The sequence below is a fragment of the Hippocampus bargibanti genome, linkage group LG13 (assembly GCF_051943395.1).
Source record: "Hippocampus bargibanti isolate YZ-2025 linkage group LG13, ASM5194339v1, whole genome shotgun sequence".
NCBI lineage: Eukaryota > Metazoa > Chordata > Actinopteri > Syngnathiformes > Syngnathidae > Hippocampus > Hippocampus bargibanti.
In genome coordinates this window covers 13,650,247-13,676,738 of record NC_142746.1, presented here as the reverse complement: position 1 = coordinate 13,676,738, position 26,492 = coordinate 13,650,247, and the positions used below count along the sequence as shown (strand labels likewise).

Here is a 26,492-nt window from a genome sequence, read left to right as displayed (position 1 = left end):
AAAAAAGAGGCAGGAAATGGCGACCAAGCTCCGTGTGACAAATTAATCAGCCCGTTTCCACAGGCTGACAAATTCCTTACATGGAGCTTGGTCGTCCTCTTCTGGCTCTTTTTGGTGCAACATGATGTTTTCAGACCAAACAAGTACAGCAAAATATATTGACGTGATGGAAGGACTGCTACAATGTGTCCTTTTTTTTCGGGTCAGGGGCGTTCCTTCAGTGACGTTACGTACGGACTCGTCACCAACTCAAAAACAAGTCTTCCGGAATATTCAGCGCGAGTCTTAAAACGTAAAATATAGCTATATGCGGTGGAATCTTTGTAAAATATGCTCAGTAGAAGTCATTTGAAGCCATTTTACAAATTATGGACACAACTTGTCCGGAGATGTCGGTTGTCCTTAGTAGTATAATTTTATGGATACATTAATAAGAGTGATGCAATTGTTGTTTTTTGACACGCTCAAAATGACTTCTCACACGTAATGCTGATCTACTGTTCGTTCGGCAGTTTTGTGTCACGTTTGACTTTTTTATGCAAGAGGGGGTCCTTTGCGCGGGAGAACGTGGAGGCAACCCCAATTTGTGTGTTTTTTGTTGTTGTTTTTTTCATTCAGCAATGTTTTCTTTTCAATTTGCATTTTAAAATGTGAATCATGAAGATAACCTTCCGTGCATAGGTTTTATTTAAAATGTAGGCAAACAGTCTGCACATTGAGTATCTGTAAGAAAAAATATTTTTGTTATCATGTTAGGAAGTCATTTGTACCCAACCACCTCCCCACCTTCTCTATCTAGTAATACTGCTGAAATAGCATTTCCGTTGCTTATTCCAGGCATAGACTGGTTATTCCATAGCCTCCCAACTCCTGTCACGATATCTGTGCAAGTCCCACTTCAACTGTTCACATTCTATTCATACCTTATCTGTGGAAGAGCCCTGGTAGAATTACCCAAACATAGTATGGGATGACAAAACAGTCAATATCTACTGTAATACTTCCATTGAAGATTAAACCTGTCTATTCAATGTTGTCCCCACTTGATAACAGAATGAAACAGCATTGTGTTTATTTCCCCTCTCGCACTATTTCCACCACCGAAACAACAAGAAATATCGTTAAGCACAATAAGGTCATAGAGACCACTTATGGACGCCACGGTTGCTGCAGAAGCAAAGGCTCTGCTGATTTGGATGGCTGCTCTTATGACAATGATAGATGGGGCTTCCTGCAGCCTTGCAGGGTCCTGCTGTGCTGCCGGTGACACTTGGGAGTCACATTAAATGCCTGGGCCCATGTCAGGGACCTGCCATCAATGCCTGAGGGGAACGAGGGTGAGATTATCCATTAACACGTATCCCATCAAAAGTTTTACAGCACTGAGCAGCCGATTGTGACAACAGGGAGAGAGGGCATATGCCGACACCATTTTAAGCTTGTCTTTCAATGTCTGCTTACCTTTGCAAAGTTTCATTGTTTTTAAGAATTTTTATGGTATATTCGAGTTGTTCCTTCGACATGTGTGAGTGTGTGTGTGGCGGGGGAGTGTGTGTGTGTGTGTGCGTGCGTGTGTGTGTTTTTTGTGAGTATTTTTTTATATGGATTGGCATATATAGGTCATCATCCATCTGTGGCTGGGGCTCTGGCCAATCAGTTTGCTTGCATTTAGCATAATTGTGACCAGAGTGTAAAACACACAATCATATTGCAACTTCTTTCTGCAGTCACACCATCAATAAACACATGTGAAAATGTTTCATTAATGATTATGCATATATATATAGACTGAATAACTTTGCCTCTCTCACGTTCAACACATGGTATGCATTGGCTCAGTACACTGATGGTTTAATCCATCATGTCAACATTGGATGGGATTGGATATATAGCGTTGCAATCAAAATATCTCTCTCTCTCTCTCTCTCTCTCTGTATGTATATACTATATGTGTATCTATACACATATATGGATATGTGTGTGTGTATATATATATATATATATATATATATATATATATATATATATAACAGTGGGGCCCAGAATTATGATTGATGTATGAGTTAAAAACAATGTTGCTCTAAACAATGACAAAAAAACTGTGAGTGACAGAACGCAGGGGTAGTCTGTCACCTCCAAAAATTCATCGAGAGCCAAAACCGAGTTACTATTTTAAATTCAGATTTCTTTATTCGCACAGCAGCCTACAAATACATGTGATACATTTTAAGCACCATATTGTAAAATATCTTCGCAAAAATGTCTGAAAAACATCCGTTCGGAAACCAGAGTTGGCTTCAAAATAAGATCCCTTGTCGACTCCTGACAGCGTACAACGATCTGACTGTGTTGCAACTAAAAAGCTATGTGTGTTGCAGGTTGCGCATCACCACATAACAAGTCATATTTGGAGGGGCGTGCAAAGAGTTATTGTCACGCTGTGTGTTATCGTGAGGTAAAGCATTTCATGACGGATCCCTTACGCTTGTTTTTCATGGACACAAGGCAGATGCGCCGATAGTTCAAGAAGACTGCACAGTGCAGGTAAATTATCTCTTCTGCTTATGATTAATGGGATGCTATACAAGAAACAGATGTAGTGGGATATACAGCTGTGGAAGTCTTTTTCAAAAGATGAGGCAGTGTGCTGATTGTGTACTCACGAATGCCGGGGTACTGAGAACTTTAATTATTTTTCATTGAGGTTATTTGCACCCAACCCTAACCCCGTCTTCAGATTTTTTTTTGTTCCCAAATGACCTCTTAATATTTTTAAACACCACACGAGGTACAGATGAGCGTGTGTTATGTGTACCTTAACGGATTATAATTAGTCAAATAACAACAAATGAGAAATGACCCTTTTGTACACTGAGGAGGGGCGGTGGTACAATGGTGAGCACACCCTGCGACACGTGAGGATGAAGTGGATCCCAAAATGGATGGATGGATGTATTGAGGAGGCCACAAAGCTGCAATAACCATGGACATTCACAAACCTGCCTAATCCCATGTCATCTTCAATTTAAATTTTCTAATTAAATTTAAATGTATTCTTGTTCTAGTCGTGAACAAGTATTACAATTGTAGTTTGTCCGGAATGTTGTCGCATTTTGAAATGAACCAAGTTTGTTTCTTCAGCAGAAACAAAAAAATGTCAACAGAAAGAAATAGAATACAAAAGAATAGAATAAACATTGTATAACTCTTACCATTGATGAGAAGGTTTCTTCAGTCGTCATCTGTACTTTTTTGAAGGTGTCGGCCCCACTGATTGCATCCGATGTTCACGCACTCTCATTGTCTTCATTATGTTGAATAAATGAGCGAAATGCAGGAGATTTTCGCTGTTGTTTCGGGACTGGCAGTTTCACAAATGTTGTACATGATTCTGATTTAATATCTCATGCTTAGTTTCACTTTTTTGTTGTTGTGGTGGGTCTTTCTTAGACCTGAGGAGCAGAATGATGTCCATGTTGCATTCGTTAACAATCATACCTCTTATCAGATTGAGTGCGGTGTAACTAGTATGCAGAGGTTTTTTCCAACTTTTGAAGTTACAAGTTACATCAGAATCAGAAATCCTTTAATCGTCCCACAATGGGGAAATTGGCAGTCCACAGCAGCAATTTGAAAAGGGGGATAGGGGGCTAAAAACAAGACATTCTAAGCAAAATAAAAAATGTCAGAAGACTGAGTTGTATACTGTACCTGTGCACAAATGTGTCATTAAAAAAACTGTACATAGTGCAAGTATAATATTTTACGTAATAAAAACTGCAAAAATTCACAATACGCCTTGAAGCAAAAACACGATAAAATGTATGTTAATTTCATTTCCCAATTTAACTGGTACGTAAAATTAATGGTGACTGTGCTCTTTGTTGTTCATGAGTGGTAAAAAGCTAAAAAAAAAAAAGCAGTACGCAGGCTGTGTAAACAAAGTGAGTGGGAGATAATTGTCATTGAATTTCACACACCAAGTACTCATTGTCACTGTCATTAGTGTGGTGGGTGAAAAGGGTTTCAACAAACCCTGATAGTTGAACTGATGTGAAGGCCATCAAACAGCCATTAGAGCTTAGCCCAATAAAAGAAAATAAGTACTATAACATTGTTAAAGGGGACGGGAATAACATTTTCACTCCATTAATCAGCTGTCATTATAGCCGCTTCACATCAGGTAACCTTTCTGAGGTGGACCTTGGATACCTGCAAGAGTTAAATAGCTTAGTAATGGGAAAGCCTTTCCACATCAGAGAGCGCCTCAAGCTTTTATGGCTATTATTGTGCTGCACTGCCAATATCTAAAAATATTTTCAGCATTTATAGAAATGCATTGCAACTCCCCACAGAATCTCTATATCTGATGTGACTTAAACTTCATTCAAGACTGCTGGGAAATGTTGGAGGTCAACACGAAATGTTACGGTTTAATTTATACCCCAATACCAGAATGAATACTGTCGTAAACAGAAGTGGGAGAAAGCCATTTGTGTGCAAATCGGAAGCCAGTGTCAGGGTCATAATCTTCAGAGCTGTATTGACTCTGGAAAAAAAATAAAAAATGAAGCATTTTGAGTCACCACTAAATTTACGGAAAGTTGAGTCAAGTCATTACGTGATTCAAACAAGTCGTAAATCAAATCATTCAATCTTGCTCATTCGCAAAACATGTTTATAATGTTTTGCTGAATGTGTCTAAAGTAAATTTCTGACTGTAAAACCTTAAATGAGTTTTTTTAAAGTTTTACGTTGCTTACAGGAGAGATGGACAGGCCCTTTCCCTCGAGCCCTTACGTCTTTTGATCTGCAAAATATTTTGAATGTTTCTACAGTTGTGGCATATTTCAGGGTTCAAAGCTGCCAATGTTGGCATCAAGGCAGTATGTACTGACCCTTTAAAATACATTACGTTCAGTCTTCGTGTTTTCCCCGTTAATATCCAATATATTTTTTAAATATAATAAAGCCCACCCGGTAGTCGAGTGGTTAGCACGCCGGCTTCACAGTGCAGAGGTTGTGAGTTCAAGACTGGGTCCGGCCTCCCTGTGTGGAGTCTTCTCCCTGCGCCCGCATGGGTTTTCTCCAGGTCCTCCGCTTTCCTCCCACATTCCAAAAACATGCATGGCAGGCTGATTGAACACTCCAAATTGGCCCGAGGTGTCAGTGTGAGCGCGAATGGTCGTTTGTCTCTGTGTGCCCTGCGATTGGCTGGCAACCAATTCAGGGTGTCCCCCGCCTGCTGGCCGAAGATGGTTGGGATAGGCTCCAGCACCCCCCTCGACCCTAATGAGGAATAAGCGGAATGGATGGATGGATAACAAAGCCCAACACTCCAAGTTAATAAACTACTTTGTGAGAACAAGAAAGGTGGAGATAGCCAGAGCAAAAGGCGACCAAAGTCAAACTCTGGACTACAAATTAGCAATGTATCAACAATGATGAAATGTAATAACGTGGCAACACTCTGCCACTGCTGCATCTAAATATCCTGACAATGATCATTGATGGCAAGTGGGATGCAGTAGACTCCATCCACCAACGCTCCACAAGGATACTATTCAAACGCGATACATACATAAAATGGCAGAACAGGTGGATCGAACATGGAAAAAAAATGACACTATCAATGACATCCTAATGGTAGTTTGCCAGATGATATGTTGCATAGCTTCAGAATTGCAAACATGAGCTGTAATCCTCAACTCATTTTCAGCCATCCATTTTTGAATCTCCATCCTCACAAGGGTCATGGGTGTGCTTCAGCCGATCCCAGCTGGTTTCAAGCAGTTGGCGGCATGCAGCGTGACCTGAAAACACACAAAAACATGGAGAGAACATGCAAACCCCGATTTCCTCCACTGTAGGGGTGCGCATTACGTCGATTGCGATCGACCGGTACATAGCAGATTGGTTCCAACACGATCACGAGCATGAAGATGAGACGAAAACAATACAACCATTTGTGTGTCATTGCGCATGTTAGTAATATGTATAGTATTTGTGTTGGTGTCCACTCCACTCTAATCATTTTATCACTTTTATTTTCACAGAAAGCATACCAATTTAAAATAAAGCAGATATCTTTAACTTTGGGTGGCACATGACTGGTTCGAAAAGGTTTGGGCAGGGGTCCCCAAACTTTTTGGACTTAAGAACTACATCGCTTTAACCTATCAAGTGTCATATGTTCTTGGCTTTGTGCAAGTTTGAACTTCATTGCAGGTGTAATCTGTCCCATCTCTTACCCTTAATTACCTGTGCCAGCAAATTTTAAGTCATAGTTAACGGCCTTAAATTTCATCTAAATACACAGAAATGTCACAGAAAGTGAAGGGGTTTGCCTCATGAAATTGTATAGGTGTCACTTAAATGTGTATGTTAATTCAAAAATGTAGTTCACCTCAAAATCTCATGATTGCAACCACCTACTTGGAAAATTATCGTGCACATGTGAAACATGGTGTCCTGTGATCTGAGATCCACCGCACGCCAAACACCAAAATGCTCCATGCAATTATATGGACAGTCAGATATTTTATTCTGGGGAATATCTCCTCCATCATGTTCCGCATTTGCCTTAACATAAATGCATTTCCACTGTAAAGTATTTATTGTTCCTAGTTTGCATCTAATGGCTGACTATTGAAAAAATATTCTAACAATTAAATCCATGGGCCAGTCTCAGAATAGGTGCTCATATAGATCTGCTTACAGCTTGCAATATTAAACCATTGTCTGTGTTCAAGCATATCAACAAAAAAAATTGCAAAGCAAAAGTCAAAGTAAGTAAACCGTATTCTGTCCAGACACAAGACAACAGTGTGAATACGATATCATGTGAGTGTCAGGGGAAATATAGCAAATAACCTTCGCCACACCGTATAGAAACAGAAAATTACCTTTAAAGAACCGGTGTGCTGACTCAGGGAAGCTACAAGGCACTCAGGCTCCTGTGGCTCACAAAGACGCCATACAAGGCATCCAATCACCCACCGAAGGCTGCAGGTAGTGGAAGAACACATCAACTTAGATGTGGCACCACATTAATTTCTGACACATCACAGACAGAACGCTGCTTTGCTCACTTCAGTTATGATTTTACACTCACAGTGTCCCTAAATTATACATGATTATCATAACATATTGACAGAAAGTGGATGGGGGCATTTCATTACTAAATTGCAGACAGCATCTGGTAGAAGGGTGAGCTTCTTTATTATGTGTAGGCCTTTATTTCAACTAAACCGTTTTAATAATTGTTAACCTACAAAGTATTGTGTCTAATCATTGCTGTTACAAAGGTCACCGGTTCGGTATTACGTAATATGTGAAATGATTAACACGGAGGATTGTGAAATAATTATGAAAACATTTTGCTGTTGTTGTTTTATTATAAATGTATATCACTCGATAAATGCTAGCGGCATATAGTGATAGGTGTAAACAGTAAATGATCTTCCACTGGATGACAATAGTTAGTAATATCAAGTCACATATGTTCAATTCCAGTTATTTATCTAGTCGTTTATGCATTTATTTTTTTTTATTATTTGGTTGGTTGGTTGGATGGTTGGTAGATTAGTTATTTGGTTGGTTGGTTTTATATGCGTCACTTGTTTTCTGAGTTTGGTTATCTGATTGGTCTTCAAACAAGGGTTAAATGATCCATTAGCTTCTTCGGTGCTTCTTTGGCGCTTCTTTCTTCTTCATTTTTAATTGAGAGCAAATGGCATAATGGCTGCCTTAGAAGGGGTGGATTTTACTTTTTAATTCATATTCCATAATATGAATCAGAATGTTTTGTTTAGAGTGGCAGTGCTAAATATATGAAAGGAAAAAAAAACATTTTGAGGTTGACTTCCACTTTAATAACCTCAAACCTTTATCTGACATCTAATACTCAATTATGTTTTATGTAGGGACAGGAGCACTATATGGTGGACAACAACACTGTGACACTATCACCGGGAAGGCCAAAATAAATATCATCACAGTGATCTTTTGCCACATTGCTACTTTTCAAAAAGGAGGATGGCGCAACCTCTTTGGTAGCATTGGATACCAAGATAGACTATGTCCACCTCGTCACTGTGAGTCATGGCTAGTCCCCATCCAATTTACCATCCCGCAATATATCCAGGGAATAACATGAAAATAACACATGGAAAAGTAGGAAGTCTTAGAGACAACTATGGCTAATAGACAGTGGTGGCATTTGGTTAGGACGGTGCCAAAGATGTAATGATTCAGGTGGACAGAGGCTGGCTTCACTGATAAGTAGGTCAAAAGTAACATATCTGTTCTTCAACCTTTTTCTCCCCTCACTTAGTCATTTTGTTCAAAGAGAAATGTGTTTTTTTCTGCATATGATGTACATAACAGGCAGAAAAGATTGCATGTTCTGCATGTTCTACCGGAAACAAATTCCTTGTGTGTTCTACATACTTGGCAATAAAGATGATTCTGATTCTGATTACATCCCTCAAGGCTTTCTGATGGCATTTTTTCCAACTAATGAATGAGCCCAATTGATATTCATTAGAAAATCTGAATCAGTATATCAGAAGTGCAGTTCAAGATAAATGTGTAAGAAGTAATTGCTGGTGAATGCTATAAAATAATTAGAATGCTTCACATCATCTTAGAACAAAGAAAGTGTGTTTGGGAAAACCTTGACCTGCTTGAGCAGTCATGAGACGTAAAATCCAATAGTATTAAAGCTTTTATGTACTACATCTGCTCTGTTCTCTTATGTTTCTTATATGAGGGGATGTCAGGCTGAGGATGTAAAACTAGCTGGTGCAGAAAACATGTTCATTTATAAGAGAGAACGTTCATTTATACAAGGAAGGTTGTCACAAGCCATCAATGTTTGGAGTCAAAACACTTTTCCAGATTAAGGCTACATTGTAATGATAATGGCCAATGAATGCATTAATCTTTGCGGTCTGTATGAAGCTGTGCATTATGGCAACCATGAATTTAACCTATTTTAATATGTACATGTATGACATGTATTTTTTTTAAATACATGTCCAGTTCCACTGAGGTTGTGACATGTTTGTGGTCTCTTGGCCAAACTTGAAATGTGGACTCATCTGGCCAGAGAAGCCTTCTCACAGGGTGTTTTTTTCTTTCACTTTTTCTTTTTCGTGGCTGTTTTATCATGCATTTGTGGGTTTAGCCACAAACTGTGTTGGCTGACAATATTTTTTTTGAAATGCTCCTGATGCTGTGTCCATATGCTTGACGCAAACAAGAATATTGCCTGTGTTGCTAATAGCAGCACTGATTTAAAAAAGTTTGTTTGGCCTTGCTAATATTTCTCCACATTCCCTGAATATTTCGGTTATATTCTGGAACGACCAGTAAAAAAGCCGTAAAATAATTTCAATTGTATGTTGAGGAATGTGGTGCTGAAATTATTGGACTCTTTGACTTTAAACAGATTATTTTCTTACAGACAGTGTATTTTAGGTGTTCAATTACCTAATTACTAATTAATTACCAATAATTAATAATAATAATATATTAATAATTAATTACTAATTAGGTAATAGAACACCTAAAATACACTGTCTGTAATAAAATCTGTTTTAAGTTAGATATCAAGTAGACAGGATGGACTTAATACAACTATTGGACTCTTTGGTCGCAGTTTGTGTTCCAGGCATCAAATTAAAAATGTGAGAATTTTAAACAGAAAATTCACCAGTTTGAGTTCAATTATAGTCTAAAGGAATGCAATTTGACAAAAAAAATACATTGTGACACAGAATCTTGTCACCCCGTTCTTAGTCAAAAATAATTGGCGGGACAGACATTGAGAGCTTTGAAAGGCGCTTGAAATAAAATGTATTACTATTTTTATAATTCAAGTTTCGATTAAGATTTATAATCATTTTTTAAAGCGAATGTAGCCACAAGGGGGCACTAGCCAGTGTCTTATTGTGCCGGTCCCAAGCCCGGATAAATACAGAGGGTTGTGTCAGGAAGGGAATCCGCCGTAAAAAAAAAATTGCCAAAACCAATATGCGAATCAAACCTATGAATCCCATACCGGATCGGTCGACGCCCGGGTTAACAATGGCCGCCATTGGTACTGTTGACCTTCAGGGTGCCAGTGGAAAATGGACTACTGTTGGTCGAAAAAGGAGTGGAGGGAGGTGTGCCCGGAGGAAAAGAGAGAGATGGAACGCCAAAAGTATAGAACTAAGAGTAGGAACTTTGAATGTAGGAACAATGACAGGTAAAGCTAGAGTGCTGGTTGACATGATGCAGAGAAGGAAGGTAGACATACTGTGTGTCCAGGAGACCAGGTGGAAAAGGAGCAAGGCTAGAAGCTTAGGGTCAGGGTTTAAGTTGTTCTATCATGGTGAAGACAGAAGGAAAAATTCAGTTGGGCTTATCTTAAAAGAGGAGTTTGTTAGGAATGTCTTAGAAGTAAAAACAGTATCAGATAGAATGATGAGTCTGAAGCTAGAAATTGAAGGTGTGATGTTCAATGTTGTTTGTGGGTAGGCCCCACAAGTAGGATGTGAGCTGGCGGAGAAGGAGGAATTTTGGTTGGACTTTGATGAAGTCATACAGAACATCCCGAGAAGTGAGAGGGTTGTAATTGGTGGAGACTTCAATGGACATGTTGGCGCAGGAAACAAAGATGATGAGGAGGTGATGGGTAGGTTTGGACTCCAGATGAGGAACGCTGAAGGACAGATGGTGGTTGACTTTGCTAAGAGAATGCAAATGGCTATTGTGAATACTTTCTTTCAGAAGAGACAGGAACATAAGGTGACCTATAACAGTGGAGGCAGAAGTACACAGGTAGACTACATTTTGTGTCAACGGCGCCATCTAAAGGAAATCAGTGAATGCAAAGTAGTGGTTGGTGAGAGTGTAGCCAGACAGCATAGGTTGGTGGTGTGTACGATGACACTGGCAGTGAGGAAGATGAAGAAACCAAAGGCTGAAGTGAGGACAAAATGGTGGAAGTTGAAAAAGGAAGAGTGTTGCATGACATTTAGGAAGGAGGTAAGACAAGCACTGGGTGGGCAAGAGGTCCTTCCAGATGACTGGCAAACTACAGCGAACATAATCAGAGACACAGGTCGGAAAGTACTTGGTGTATCGAGTGGAAGAAAGGTAGATAAGGAGACTTGGTGGTGGAATGGGGAGGTGCAGGAGTGTATACAGAGAAAGAGGTTAGCAAAGAAGAAGTGGGACACAGAGGACGGACGAGAGTAGACAGCAGTACAAGGAGATGCAGCGCACGGTTAAAGTAAAGGTGGCAAAGGCCAAACAAGAGGCCTATGATGACTTATATGCTCGGCTGGACAGCAAGGAAGGTGAGACTGATCTATACAGGCTGGAGAGAAAGAGAGACAAAGATGGTAAGGACCTGCAGCAGGTTCGGGTGATTAAGGATAGAGATGGCAATGTATTAACAGGTGCCAGGAGTGTGATGGCAAGATGGAAAGAGTACTTTGAAGAATTGATGAATGAGGAAAATGAGAAGAAACAAAGAGTAGAAGACGTGACTGTTGTGAACCAAGACGTAGCAAGCATTAGCAAGGATGAAGTGAGGATGGCGCTGAAGAGGATGAAGGGGGGAAAGGCACTCGGGCCTGATGATTTACCAATCGAGGTATGGAAGTGTCTTGGAGAGGTGGCGGTGGTGTTCCTGACTGGGTTATTCAACAAGATCTTAGATGGTGAACAGATGCCTGAAGAATGGCACAGAATACGTTTTTTTTCTGTGGTGAGCAACGGCAGCCACACGCGCCAGCGTTCACTCAACCCGCAGGATACTCGAATAGATAGCAAGCTAGCTAGCTAGTGAATACGTCTGTGTAAGCTCTCAGTTGTACAGGAATGGTCCATCAATAGTAAGGTTGGATGTTTCGCCTCTTATCCAAGAAGCTTCGTCAGCAAACTAAAGTCTTCCTGGTAGTTTCGGCCCTATATATATCCCTACTGTCCAGACATTGCTCAAAAAAAGACTTTATCAACATCACAGGAATAATACTAGTGGGCCTCAATCGGCAGTACATATGCACCTAAAAGGTAGCAACCACTCATTTGACGATAATGAGGTTAAAATCTTCGCTTGCGAAAGAAAATAGATGGTTTGAAAGGGGAGTAAAAGAAGCTATTTTCATAAAACAGCAAAATCCTTCCCTTAACCATAATGGTGGGTTGAGGTTCAATTTGGATTGTTCGTCCAATAGACTGTTTAGGCAACATAGGATTAGTGATGCTGATGAGGCAATACCAGGGCAAATTGGGCAATCAGGCCAGTCGTCAGTCAGGACAATAGAAGCAATCAGTGGAGCCGCAGGGATAAGTCCTCTACTCCCCCCAACCTGAGAGCAGGGATCAATCATAGCAGAGTCCGGCACCGCCACGTCTGGACAGTAGGGATATATATAGGGCCGAAACTACCAGTAAGACTTTAGTTTGCTGACGAAGCTTCTTGGATAAGAGGCGAAACGTCCGACACCTTTAAAGAAGTACAGATGACGGCTGAAGAAACCTTTTCATCGATAGCTAGTGAATAAATAGCTAATAGCTAGCAAATAGATAGCTAATAGCGAGTGAATAAATAGCAAATATATAATAATAATAATAATAATACATTTTATTTCAAGCGCCTTTCAAAGCACTCAAGGACACTTTATAGTCACAGACAAGAATAGATACAATAATAAATAAAATACAATTATGAATAGAATACTAGAGCGCCATAGCAAAACATCATTCAATAAATATTTATGAATAAAAAGCGTCCAGCAAAGCTGTCAGGTAATGTGATGCCGGTCACGGGTATTTTTTATTTTTTTTTTTTTTTATTTTGGGGGATGGGGGGTTCCTTTTGTACACAACAGAGAAGATTCAGTAAAGAAAGGGAATGAAAATATTGTAATTACATACAATTGGTTTTGGAGTATATTTCAGAAATGCCTGACATATAGTGTTAAATCCTGAACCGAAGCATTTCTACATAAATTTGCTGCCACTTGGGTTGCCCTTTACCATTTGCATGAAAATGTCACATTATTGTCAATGTGACAAAACAATTATTATTCCAATTATCTCCAGGTGACATTGCTTATATATTCTTCCTCTTATCTCTTCCTGATATTTTATCACATTTGACTTTTGTCTTTGCTTGCATGTGTAAATGTTTGTTTGTTTATTGACTGATTGTTGTAACTCCTTCATAGTGCAGAATCAAGAGATGCATTTAGATATATTGCAACAACCCATATTTACAAGTGTCCAGTTTTTTTTTTTTTTTTTTTTTTTCACATGTGATCATTGGGAATTGTGAAGCCTGACAGCAGTCGGTAGGAACGAGCGGCGGTACCTCTCCTTCTTGCAGCGCGGGTGTAATAGTCTCTGGCTAAAGGAGCTACCCAGAGCTGTCAGGATGGGCAGGAGGGGGTGGGAGGGGCTGTCCGTCATAGCTTTTAGTTTAGCTAGCGTCCGTCTGTTGCCCACCTCCTCAAGAGAGTCCAGCGAGCAGCCCACGACAGAACTGGCCCGCTTGACAAAGCGCTCCAGTCTTTTTCTGTCCCGGGTGGTGATGCTGCCTGACCAGCAGACAATGCCATAGTGGATGGCTGATGCCACCACAGAGTCATAGAAAGTCTTTAGGAGTGACCCCTGAACTCCAAAAGACCTCAGTTTCCTGAGGAGGAAGAGGCGACTCTGTCCCTTTTTGATTAGGGCATCCGTGTTTGTTGTCCAGTCCAGTTTATTGTTGAGAGTAACACCCAGGTACTTGTAGGAGGTCACCCTCTCAATGTCCGAACCCTGGATGTTCAATGGTGCAGGTGACGATTGTTTCCTGCAGAAATCCACCACCAGCTCCTTGGTTTTGCCAGTGTTGATCTGGAGGTGATTCTGCTGGCACCAGTCCACAAAGTCCTTTGTCAGTCCCCTGTACTCCCTATCGTCTCCCTCTGTAATGAGGCCGACAATAGCTGAGTCGTCAGAGAACTTCTGAAGGTGGCAGGTTGGGGTGTTGTAGTTGAAGTCCGAGGTGTAGAGGGTGAAGAGGAATGGAGCCAGGACTGTTCCCTGCGGCGCTCCGGTGCTGCAGAGAAGCCTGTCCGACTCACAGTTCTTTACCCTCACGTACTGTGGCCTGTTTGTGAGGTAGTCTGTAATCCAGGATGTGAGGTGATGGTCGACTCCGGCATGCTGCAGCTTGTCCCCCAGTAGACTGGGCTGGATGGTGTTGAAGGCACTGGAGAAATCGAAGAATGTGATCCTCACCGTGCTCCCAGCATTCTCCAGGTGCAGCAACGCCGTATGGAGGAGGTAGATGATGGCATCCTCCACACCGATGCTGGGCTGGTAGGCAAACTGCAGCGGGTCCAGCGATGAGCTTGCCAGCGGTCGCAGGTGGGCGAGGACGAGTCTCTCCAGCGTCTTCATCAGGTGAGACGTCAGCGCCACCGGTCTGTAGCTGTTGAGCTCTTTGGGGTTGGCAATCTTGGGCACTGGGACCAGGCATGACGTTTTCCACAGCTGTGGAACTCTGCCCAGCTTCAGGCTCAGGTTGAACAAGTGCTGGACAATGTCACACAGCTGGTCGGAGCAGGTCTTGAGGAGTCGGGAACTGATGTCATCCGGACCTGCTGCCTTCCTCACCTTCATCCTCCTCAGTTGGTTCCTCACCTGCGCAGTTGTGACAGACAGGCAGGAACCAGGAGGCAGAGTGGCGGCTGAGGGTGTGGCAACGGTTGGGAGGGCAGATGTTGGTTGTGGAAAGCTGGTCGTGAGAGGGGGCAGGGAGGGTAAGGCCACAGTGAGAGTTGGTGCAGGTGCAGCTACAGATGAAGTTGACGGTGGGCCGGGGGCGGCTGGCGTCTTGTCAAACCGATTGAAAAAGCGGTTGATTTCATCTGCCCAGTCCTTGTCTTTTTCGTTCAATGTCACTGGGCTTTTGTGGCCTGAGATGTTTTTCAGGCCCTTCCAGACACCAGCGACATTGCTGGCTTGCAGCTGCTCCTCCATTTTCATCCTGTAGGCCTTCTTTTGCAGCTGCTCCTCCATTTTCATCCTGTAGGCCTTCTTCCCCTCTCTGATCTTCCTCCTCAGTTGGATCTGCACGGCCTTCAGTTCCTCTCTGTTGCCCGACACAAAAGCCCTTTTCTTCTCCTTCAGGAGGACTTTTATGTCGGGATTAATCCATGGTTTGTTGTTGGCAAAACACCGCACAGTCCTGGTGGGTACGGTGTTTTGTTCACAAAAGTTAATGTAGTCTGTGATGGTGTTGGTGAGTGAGTCAATGTCTTCCCCATGAATCTCAGTAAAGAGCTCCCACCTGGTTGAATCAAAACAGTCCCGCAGAGCTTCTTCAGCTTCTGTGGACCATCTTTTGATCGTGCGGGTCACAGCTGGTTGCCTCTGGACAAGGGGTTTGTACACAGGCTGGAGATAAACCATATTGTGGTCTGCTCTTCCGAGAGGGGGGAGGGGGGAGGGTTTGTATGCATCCTTGGCGTTTGAATAAAATAGGTCCAATATGTTATTGTCTCTGGTGGCACAAGTTACATACTGTGTGAATGTTGGGAGGGAGAATTTCAGGGAAATGTGATTGAAGTCCCCTGAGATGATAAACAAGGCGTTGGGGGACTGGGTTTGCAGCTTGTTTACAACAGATATGAGGGCATCGGAGGCAGCGCCGCCATTTGCCGTAGGGGGAATGTACGTCGTCACGGCTATGACGTGTGAGAATTCCCGTGGGAGGTAATGCGGCCGAAGGCTAACGGCTAGCAGCTCGATGTCCCGAGTGCAAAGTTTTTCCTTCACCGTGATGTGCCCAGGATTGCACCATTTGTCATTCACAAATACAGCAATCCCCCCTCCTTTCTGCTTACCGCTGCCTTCATTTCTGTCCGCTCGTACGAGTTGGAAGCCCTCCAACTCTGCGTGGGCGTCCGGAGTGATTGCCGAAAGCCATGTCTCCGTGACGAGTAGCAAGCTGGCTTCCCGGTACTCCCTCTGATGTCGCGTTAGCGCCGCCAGCTCGTCCATTTTATTTGGGAGCGATCTCACGTTCCCCATGATGACGGACGGGAGAACGTGTCGGTATTTCCTCGTTCTTTTGCGGCGATCTTTCCCGGCCCGACATCCTCGTTTCCTCCTCTTCAATTCATCGGGGATGTCTGGTGCGGCGGCCGCTAGTCCGCTATTAGCCCGCCACGCTAGTAGCTGGTCTCGACTGTAAACAATGGGATTCCGCGTGCGCGTGGATTCCCCGTTCACAGGAGCGATGAAAAAGTAAAAAATAACGGCGATGAGCAAAAGAAAAGATGCCCATCTCCTCTCCGTAGGTTTATGGAGCGAGATCAGGCAAAACAAAAACGGAAAAGTAAAGAAGTGAAAAAGTAGACAAGAAAGGGAAAGAGCTGCTGTGGAGGCAGCCACACAGGGGGGCGCCATCTTGAAAGGAAAAACTTCCTTCATTAAAATCATAATCAGATGGAAACATATGAGAGTGGTAACAAATAACAGAAACAGGTTAACAAAAAGGTTAAACCTTTGTATGTATTTATTTTTTGAAATGCTTTTAATTAAGATATTTCTTTGTATTTGGAAAAAAAAATCACTGTTAGATATTGGAAATATGCATATTAGCATATTTGACAATAAATCTGACTTTGACTTTGACTTTTCTGTCTCGCTTATAAAACACAAATACACTAAAGATTTTATTGACTGATTGTTGTAACTCCTTCAGAATCAGAATCAGAATCAGAATACCTTTATTCGTCCCGCAATGGGGAAATTTGCAGTCCACAGCAGCAATTGAAGAGGGATGGGGTTGGGGTGGGAGTGAAAGGATAGAAAACAAGATATTCTAAGCATAACAAAATAAAAATGTCAACTGTATACTGTGCAAATGTAGATGTGCAAAAACCGTTCTATAAACAAGACTGTACATAGTGCAGAATCAAGAGATGCATTTAGATATATTGCAACAACCCATATTTACAAGTGTCCAGTTTTTTTTTTTTTTTTTTTTTTCACATGTGATCATTGGGAATTGTGAAGCCTGACAGCAGTCGGTAGGAACGAGCGGCGGTACCTCTCCTTCTTGCAGCGCGGGTGTAATAGTCTCTGGCTAAAGGAGCTACCCAGAGCTGTCAGGATGGGCAGGAGGGGGTGGGAGGGGCTGTCCGTCATAGCTTTTAGTTTAGCTAGCGTCCGTCTGTTGCCCACCTCCTCAAGAGAGTCCAGCGAGCAGCCCACGACAGAACTGGCCCGCTTGACAAAGCGCTCCAGTCTTTTTCTGTCCCGGGTGGTGATGCTGCCTGACCAGCAGACAATGCCATAGTGGATGGCTGATGCCACCACAGAGTCATAGAAAGTCTTTAGGAGTGACCCCTGAACTCCAAAAGACCTCAGTTTCCTGAGGAGGAAGAGGCGACTCTGTCCCTTTTTGATTAGGGCATCCGTGTTTGTTGTCCAGTCCAGTTTATTGTTGAGAGTAACACCCAGGTACTTGTAGGAGGTCACCCTCTCAATGTCCGAACCCTGGATGTTCAATGGTGCAGGTGACGATTGTTTCCTGCAGAAATCCACCACCAGCTCCTTGGTTTTGCCAGTGTTGATCTGGAGGTGATTCTGCTGGCACCAGTCCACAAAGTCCTTTGTCAGTCCCCTGTACTCCCTATCGTCTCCCTCTGTAATGAGGCCGACAATAGCTGAGTCGTCAGAGAACTTCTGAAGGTGGCAGGTTGGGGTGTTGTAGTTGAAGTCCGAGGTGTAGAGGGTGAAGAGGAATGGAGCCAGGACTGTTCCCTGCGGCGCTCCGGTGCTGCAGAGAAGCCTGTCCGACTCACAGTTCTTTACCCTCACGTACTGTGGCCTGTTTGTGAGGTAGTCTGTAATCCAGGATGTGAGGTGATGGTCGACTCCGGCATGCTGCAGCTTGTCCCCCAGTAGACTGGGCTGGATGGTGTTGAAGGCACTGGAGAAATCGAAGAATGTGATCCTCACCGTGCTCCCAGCATTCTCCAGGTGCAGCAACGCCGTATGGAGGAGGTAGATGATGGCATCCTCCACACCGATGCTGGGCTGGTAGGCAAACTGCAGCGGGTCCAGCGATGAGCTTGCCAGCGGTCGCAGGTGGGCGAGGACGAGTCTCTCCAGCGTCTTCATCAGGTGAGACGTCAGCGCCACCGGTCTGTAGCTGTTGAGCTCTTTGGGGTTGGCAATCTTGGGCACTGGGACCAGGCATGACGTTTTCCACAGCTGTGGAACTCTGCCCAGCTTCAGGCTCAGGTTGAACAAGTGCTGGACAATGTCACACAGCTGGTCGGAGCAGGTCTTGAGGAGTCGGGAACTGATGTCATCCGGACCTGCTGCCTTCCTCACCTTCATCCTCCTCAGTTGGTTCCTCACCTGCGCAGTTGTGACAGACAGGCAGGAACCAGGAGGCAGAGTGGCGGCTGAGGGTGTGGCAACGGTTGGGAGGGCAGATGTTGGTTGTGGAAAGCTGGTCGTGAGAGGGGGCAGGGAGGGTAAGGCCACAGTGAGAGTTGGTGCAGGTGCAGCTACAGATGAAGTTGACGGTGGGCCGGGGGCGGCTGGCGTCTTGTCAAACCGATTGAAAAAGCGGTTGATTTCATCTGCCCAGTCCTTGTCTTTTTCGTTCAATGTCACTGGGCTTTTGTGGCCTGAGATGTTTTTCAGGCCCTTCCAGACACCAGCGACATTGCTGGCTTGCAGCTGCTCCTCCATTTTCATCCTGTAGGCCTTCTTTTGCAGCTGCTCCTCCATTTTCATCCTGTAGGCCTTCTTCCCCTCTCTGATCTTCCTCCTCAGTTGGATCTGCACGGCCTTCAGTTCCTCTCTGTTGCCCGACACAAAAGCCCTTTTCTTCTCCTTCAGGAGGACTTTTATGTCGGGATTAATCCATGGTTTGTTGTTGGCAAAACACCGCACAGTCCTGGTGGGTACGGTGTTTTGTTCACAAAAGTTAATGTAGTCTGTGATGGTGTTGGTGAGTGAGTCAATGTCTTCCCCATGAATCTCAGTAAAGAGCTCCCACCTGGTTGAATCAAAACAGTCCCGCAGAGCTTCTTCAGCTTCTGTGGACCATCTTTTGATCGTGCGGGTCACAGCTGGTTGCCTCTGGACAAGGGGTTTGTACACAGGCTGGAGATAAACCATATTGTGGTCTGCTCTTCCGAGAGGGGGGAGGGGGGAGGGTTTGTATGCATCCTTGGCGTTTGAATAAAATAGGTCCAATATGTTATTGTCTCTGGTGGCACAAGTTACATACTGTGTGAATGTTGGGAGGGAGAATTTCAGGGAAATGTGATTGAAGTCCCCTGAGATGATAAACAAGGCGTTGGGGGACTGGGTTTGCAGCTTGTTTACAACAGATATGAGGGCATCGGAGGCAGCGCCGCCATTTGCCGTAGGGGGAATGTACGTCGTCACGGCTATGACGTGTGAGAATTCCCGTGGGAGGTAATGCGGCCGAAGGCTAACGGCTAGCAGCTCGATGTCCCGAGTGCAAAGTTTTTCCTTCACCGTGATGTGCCCAGGATTGCACCATTTGTCATTCACAAATACAGCAATCCCCCCTCCTTTCTGCTTACCGCTGCCTTCATTTCTGTCCGCTCGTACGAGTTGGAAGCCCTCCAACTCTGCGTGGGCGTCCGGAGTGATTGCCGAAAGCCATGTCTCCGTGACGAGTAGCAAGCTGGCTTCCCGGTACTCCCTCTGATGTCGCGTTAGCGCCGCCAGCTCGTCCATTTTATTTGGGAGCGATCTCACGTTCCCCATGATGACGGACGGGAGAACGTGTCGGTATTTCCTCGTTCTTTTGCGGCGATCTTTCCCGGCCCGACATCCTCGTTTCCTCCTCTTCAATTCATCGGGGATGTCTGGTGCGGCGGCCGCTAGTCCGCTATTAGCCCGCCACGCTAGTAGCTGGTCTCGACTGTAAACAATGGGATTCCGCGTGCGCGTGGATTCCCCGTTCACAGGAGCGATGAAAAAGTAAAAAATAACGGCGATGAGCAAAAGAAAAGATGCCCATCTCCTCTCCGTAGGTTTATGGAGCGAGATCAGGCAAAACAAAAACGGAAAAGTAAAGAAGTGAAAAAGTAGACAAGAAAGGGAAAGAGCTGCTGTGGAGGCAGCCACACAGGGGGGCGCCATCTTGAAAGGAAAAACTTCCTTCATTAAAATCATAATCAGATGGAAACATATGAGAGTGGTAACAAATAACAGAACAGGTTAACAAAAAGGTTAAACCTTTGTATGTATTTATTTTTTGAAATGCTTTTAATTAAGATATTTCTTTGTATTTGGAAAAAAAATCACTGTTAGATATTGGAAATATGCATATTAGCATATTTGACAATAAATCTGACTTTGACTTTGACTTTTCTGTCTCGCTTATAAAACACAAATACACTAAAGAGCTGATCAGGTAACAATATTGTGTCTAATAAACTTTTCTGATTCACTTGATCAGAAAAGGGAAGCCATGGAGAGACTTAAATGATGCAGTTGTAGTTCATATCGTGCTTTTGTGTTTTCATTCAGGAGCAAAAGGGAAAAGGACATATAAAGAAGTGGAGGAAAAATAAACACAAAGCATTGCCAAAGTTCCTCAGATCTCCTTTTTCAGATTTTTTTTCTATTGTAATAAAAAAAACCCTCCTATTTCTCCTCTCTTTCAGCAGCTCAGTCAATTTTGTGCATGGCAGGCTTTATGGTATTTTCTATACTAAAAGGGGCACTGGATTATGAGATGCACCTTAAATGAATGGCATATTTTTTTTCTAATACTGTATTGGACACACTTGATTATATGAGTAACCTATATTATATCCCCTAAATAGTAAATTGTAAATTTCTCCACTGCGAGACGAATAAAGGTACATCAAATCCAATCCAAAGAGGTATGCTCAAGGAAATAAAACACGACACGTCACCATGACTTATATATCAATGATTAGATGTCAGTAAAAGGTGCTTAATAAACACAATTCAACAGCAAATTAAAACATCAACTCGTCAACATTGAACTCTCTTGCCCTTGATCTATTTCCGCGTTTAACTGTGAAACCAATCACCCCAAGTTACAACTCTGCGATGTAAGCCTGTCTCTAGCGAGAAGCTATTTTAGGGTTTCCATATTTCTCTAATGACCAGACACAAGGTGCACTGGAATTTAAGGTGTGTTGTGAGTTTTTAAGAAAACTGAAGACTTTAGGTGCGCCTTTTAATGCAGAAAATACAGTCCTCTGGCTATTTTCACAGGTGAGCCTGTCTTCTACCATCGTGGGCGTGACCACAGCAACTCTACCAATATAATGGGATCATCTCTTTTAAATTAGGCACACAAAAGGTGCCTAATTCTTCAAACTGAAATCAGAAATTGAATTGATGAAATCCAAGTGCACCAATAATGCACCAAATACATTGGGAAGTATATATATATATATTATTTTTTTCTTTAGTTCACCACTTGCTTGTGTTTAGAAAAGAACGTTGCATAACATCTCGAAGGACCAGCGACAGATTGACTTTGGTTTTCTGTACTGTTTTGGGCCAATGCAGAGTGGGCGTGGCTGTCCTAAAAGGAATGTTATGGAATTATAAATCTGAGAATCCATGGCTGCAGGCGTTATACACCTGAGGGAACTGACTAATTCTTTGTGGACAAGAAGATTAAAGCCCTCCATCTGTGTGTTGTTACAGTGGCTTAAATAACATGACATTCAAGAACAGGTATCCATTCCTTGCCTTTTATTGACTCTGCTTTTATGCCCCTCCATGGAGCCTCTCTTTTACGAAACTGGACCTTTACCAATCTTACTTTCCCACATTTGTGAGGGAGATAAATAGGAGATAACCTTTAAATCACATGGGGGTCGTTGTGACGAGCTGGTCATGTCGTTTTCTTTGTTCACTATGATGACATTTTAATATTCTCTGGTTTTCGTGAACGACATTGGAAGTTCTTCAGAGGCTGCTCAGGACCAAATTACATGTAAAGGTGGAGAGGTACGAGGTAATGTATCAAAGGCCGCTTTCTGCACTTTCTGTGATACATCATTGCAGAGGGAAAACTTAGGATGGATCAGGTACTTATAACTGAGGTCACGGAATCACTAAAACCTTTTAAAGAACAGTTATGTTTTCATGGATTTGCCAATTTTTGCACAAAACCTGTGCTACATCCTCTGGCCTTTGCCCCGACCGTCTGAGACTCAAAGAATGTTTCTACTTCCATTTATGTACTTATTCAACCTCACTCCACAAGACAATTAATTCTAGCAGATGCACCCTTCTCTCTTCTTTTTACGCAAACACTTTCCAGTCGAGAAAAGGAAAAAAAAAAGATGATACTGGCGATAGGGAACCCTTGGCAGTGATGATGGCTTTGGAGGAATGGTGACATCTGTTGAAGGGGGAAGAACAACCATTCACTGTGTGCACTGATCATAAAAATCAAGAGTACATCTGGACATCTGGTTACCAACATTCGCCAGGTGGGTGCCATTATTTATGATAGGTTCACACTTGTGAGGTTTTTTTTTTCCGTTCCAGGTCTGAAAATGTTAAACCAGAACGGATGCCCTGTCTTGGCATTTCCCACCAGAGGGCTTTAAAGTCAGAAACTGACCTCATTCTGCCTCCTGCCTTTTGTTTGGCCTCCATTACCTGGGAAATCAAGTCAGTGGTCAAGAGGGTTCAGGAGGAGCAGGTGGAGGGCCCTGGAAGTGTTTACACCTGCTGACTGAACAGAGAAGAGGAGAAGGACTGTTTTCCATAGGCCCAAATATATTCAGAATCAGAATCATCTTTATTGCCAAGTATGTAGAACACACAAGGAATTTGTTTCCGGTAGAACACGCTGCACTAGTATGATCATCACAAAATTGCTAAGTGGCACTATACAGTTCCATTTGGGCTACTGTTAAAAGAGTTCAAAGAGTTAATGGCTTGGGGGAAGAAGCTGTTTAAATGTATGCTGGATTTGGTGCGCATGGATCGGTAGCGCCTGCCTGAGGGGAGTAGCTGGAAAAGGTGGTGGGCAGGGTGCAGAGGGTCCAGTTGGATTTTCCAAGCCCAAGTTTGGATTCTTGCAGTGTGCAATTCATCGAAAGTGGGTAGGGCGGTGCCAATGATTTTTTCCGCCCTCCTAACTGTCCGTTGAAGTCGGATTTTGTCCACTTTTGTGGGGGCCCTGAACCATTTTTGTAGCAGCCTCAGGAAGTACATTCTCTGTTGGGCCTTCCTCAAGACAGAGTTGGTGTTGAGCTCCCACTTCATGTCCTGGGAGACTGTGATTCCCAGGAACTTAACGGTCTCAACGGTTGACAAGACGCAGCTTGATAGTGTGAGGGGTAGCTGTGGTGATGGATGTTTTCTGAAGTCCACGATCATCTCTACTGTCTTGAGCGTGTTCAGCTCTGTTCTGTGTGACCTCCCTCACCCCCCAGCTAACACAGTACTTCCAATCAATTGGTTACGTATCCCACTAACTTTGTTGAACAAGGTGGCAGAGCTCACCATACTTGTGTTCCTAGTCTACATACATATTTATCATGTGAGATATCGAGTATGATATTGGGAAAATAGTTATTCCACCATTCCTCTCTTTTCAAATTACGGAGGCCTATTCTCTTTAACGACAGCACTTCCTGTGCACTTGCGTATCATCATCATAAGCATCATATGGTCAGACGAAGGCGGAAGTATACGCCGAAACATGTGAGGTATTTGAACACCTACAATATACTGTCTATAAGTAAAGAATCTGCTTTAAATTAAATTAAAATCATATCATCATAGTTTCACCATCTGTCAGGACCTAAAGTTGTGCCAAACTTACTTTGACGATTTAACACATCTCTGTGAGGCAGGAACAATGATTTGTATTTGATCTATGATGTCACTGACTGTATTATTTCTTTAAATGAGTGTGAAATACACAAGCCAACTTCATGAATATGAAAGTTTGCAGTAAAGCTTTTAGAAGTATGGGTTTAGAATATTCACGCAATTGGCTCGATTCATGGTGACTGGATTAAAGTATCCATTTGCCCGCCACGATTGCATTGTGTGATTTATGATAACCCATATTCTCGTTTTTGAACTGTTAGAGCATGAAAGCTGCTTCAGAGCTGCAGTTCTTTCAAAATACAAACACCTTGATAGAGAGGTGATTCCCCTTCACCACCCCTTATTTTTTTACACTGGAAAGTGTGAATTTGAGAATAAACCAATGCACTTGGCATTCAAGTATGAAAACAGAAACTGTCTCTTGTATTAATTTGAAAACTGTAAATGTGTTATTTGATTTTTTTTTTTTTTTTTGGGGGGGGGGTAAGTCAGCATTTTAGCGTGATCACAGTAACGGAATCTTGTTTGTGTTGTCATGGAAGCTGGGTATTAAAAATAAGTAGAAAGTATTCTTTTTCCTGGTGGAGATGTGTTGTGTTGGCATGAAAAACATATATGTGCACATCCTATAGGACATTTTAGGATCAATGAAATGTGGGGATTTGTCATTATTTTATGTTTTTGTTGTTTCTGAATGCATCTTTATGTATTAATTGCCTTTAAGAATCGTTTATTTAGAAATCTGGTTTATTTAGAAATCAGATTCATTGTTCAGTTCTTGGTGTTCTTTTAAAAGATCCCTTCTAGCATCTGGTTTAAAAAGTGATACCTTGTGGGAGAATGAATTTAAACTCAATAAATGGATTTCATACATGACAATACAAGGGAGTTTTGCTTAAATAATAAATAGGCAGCAGAGCTGAAAGGGGTCACTGTTGTTTTTTTTTCTTTGTAGTGCAGGCAACCTAAAATAGCTTCTTGACATTCGAGCTTCTCCGAGATTAAGACACGGTGAATTGGAAAATAACCCACTTTCTGGCTCGGTGTCGCTGTGTAGCAGAGAAATCATGATGGTACCTCAACTATAAAGTCACAAGTAATGATGAATAGCTCTAGTAGGAATGACACTAAAAGTAGGGGATTTAATTGTATGGAATGTTGCCATTGCTGAGATCTTTCAAGTTCTGAGATTCAAAAGAAATGTAAATGAGATTTTTTTTTCATAAGAATTTCAACCCCCCCCCAAAAAAAAAAAAAAAAAAAAAACAAAAAAAACGTTTAATTCAACCTTACTTCCAAGCAGAAATAATGAGGCCATTCTCATAGATATACTACTTCAGAACCTTTCAGTCAATTTTCGCGTAAACATCTCTATTCCAGGGAAGCCAAAATCACACACAACAGGTACTCGGCAGTGCAGTTAAAAACAGAATATCATTGCTTAAGGCAAGGTGACAGGTCTAATAATCTGCCATCCTTTATGTTTAATATTTAAATCCCAGGGGTAAAGCTATAAGAATGGGATGTCCTTGATTCAAGCATCCTCCATACTCTATTATCAATCCAAGGGGGATGTGATCACGCAGCCCGTGTTTTCCATGTAACTGTGATTGCTTGGGGTTTCAAGAATCTTAACTTAAAAATGATGATGATGATGATGATGATATGCATTTTTCATATTGTAGGACGCATTTCAATCAGTTTTGTTGTTGGTGCTGCCGTTTTTCCACATCATTGAGACCAGTGGCGGTCTGTGCATTTCACACCTAGGCCTTCAGTGAACTCCTGCTTAGTCCGACATGAACAAATATCCCTCGTAATACCATAATTTCTGACACAACAGCTGGAGATATCATTTACAAAAGCACACGCACGCGGTACTGTGCGTGGCATCACCTTAATCATCTACAACACAGGCTATTTTCCGGAGCAATTACACATCAATAAATATGCATCAGCAAGTAGAACTTGTCACTATATGTGATACTGCAAACACTTAAAAATAAAAGGTAATTTAAAATCATTTGTCCACAAAGTTTTATGAAGTCCACCAAGAATATGCAAACTAAATTACACTAAATTACAAAATATCAGTTTAATATAAGAAAAACAACAATACGTTCACAAAACTATTTGTTGAAAATAAAAGTAAACCAATCTTTTTCATTTGTTCTTGAGAATAGGCTTACCTACATGCGACAGCGAGTTGTCCTCTCCTTCAGCCATTGTGGGTTAAAAAAGCGAGTAGATATACTTGGTTTTTCTGCTAAAGTTTCCGGGTCTGATCTGTTGTCAGCTTGGTTGATTTGCATAGTGCTGCCTCCGATGAGGGCTGAGGTAAAGTGAGTATCCAATCACAGGACGCGTACGTCATGTTCAACGCGAGGCCCTCTAGCTGGCCTTACTATGTCAACTCGTGATCTGATTGGCTATCGCAACTGTATATCAACTACATGTGCCCGTTCATGTAAAGTTGCACAGACTCCCTCACTGTTGATTCTGAAGGCGTCGGTGAGATTTCATACAGCCTGGCGACACAAACTAGCTGAATTCTGATTGGATTAAAAACTCTGACCTAAAACTACTTTGAATCT

The 26,492-nt window shown here is 42.5% G+C and overlaps 1 long non-coding RNA gene across 3 annotated transcripts; it reads right to left on the bottom strand.

Moving 5' to 3' along the window:
• Window positions 1–270: 270 nt before the first annotated feature.
• LOC148889425 (uncharacterized) lies at window positions 271–26,222 on the bottom strand. 3 transcript variants are annotated; one of them, XR_016116902.1, is made up of 4 exons: window positions 26,088–26,222; window positions 6,906–7,005; window positions 3,213–5,813; window positions 271–1,322 (listed from the first exon to the last, which is right to left on the bottom strand). It is a non-coding gene; the product is annotated as an uncharacterized LOC148889425 (long non-coding RNA). The 3 variants fall into 3 exon arrangements; XR_016116903.1 differs by lacking the exon at window positions 26,088–26,222 and having other exon boundaries at window positions 3,213–5,289; window positions 5,710–5,813; window positions 6,906–7,075; XR_016116901.1 differs by lacking the exon at window positions 26,088–26,222 and having other exon boundaries at window positions 6,906–7,075.
• Window positions 26,223–26,492: the final 270 nt, after the last annotated feature.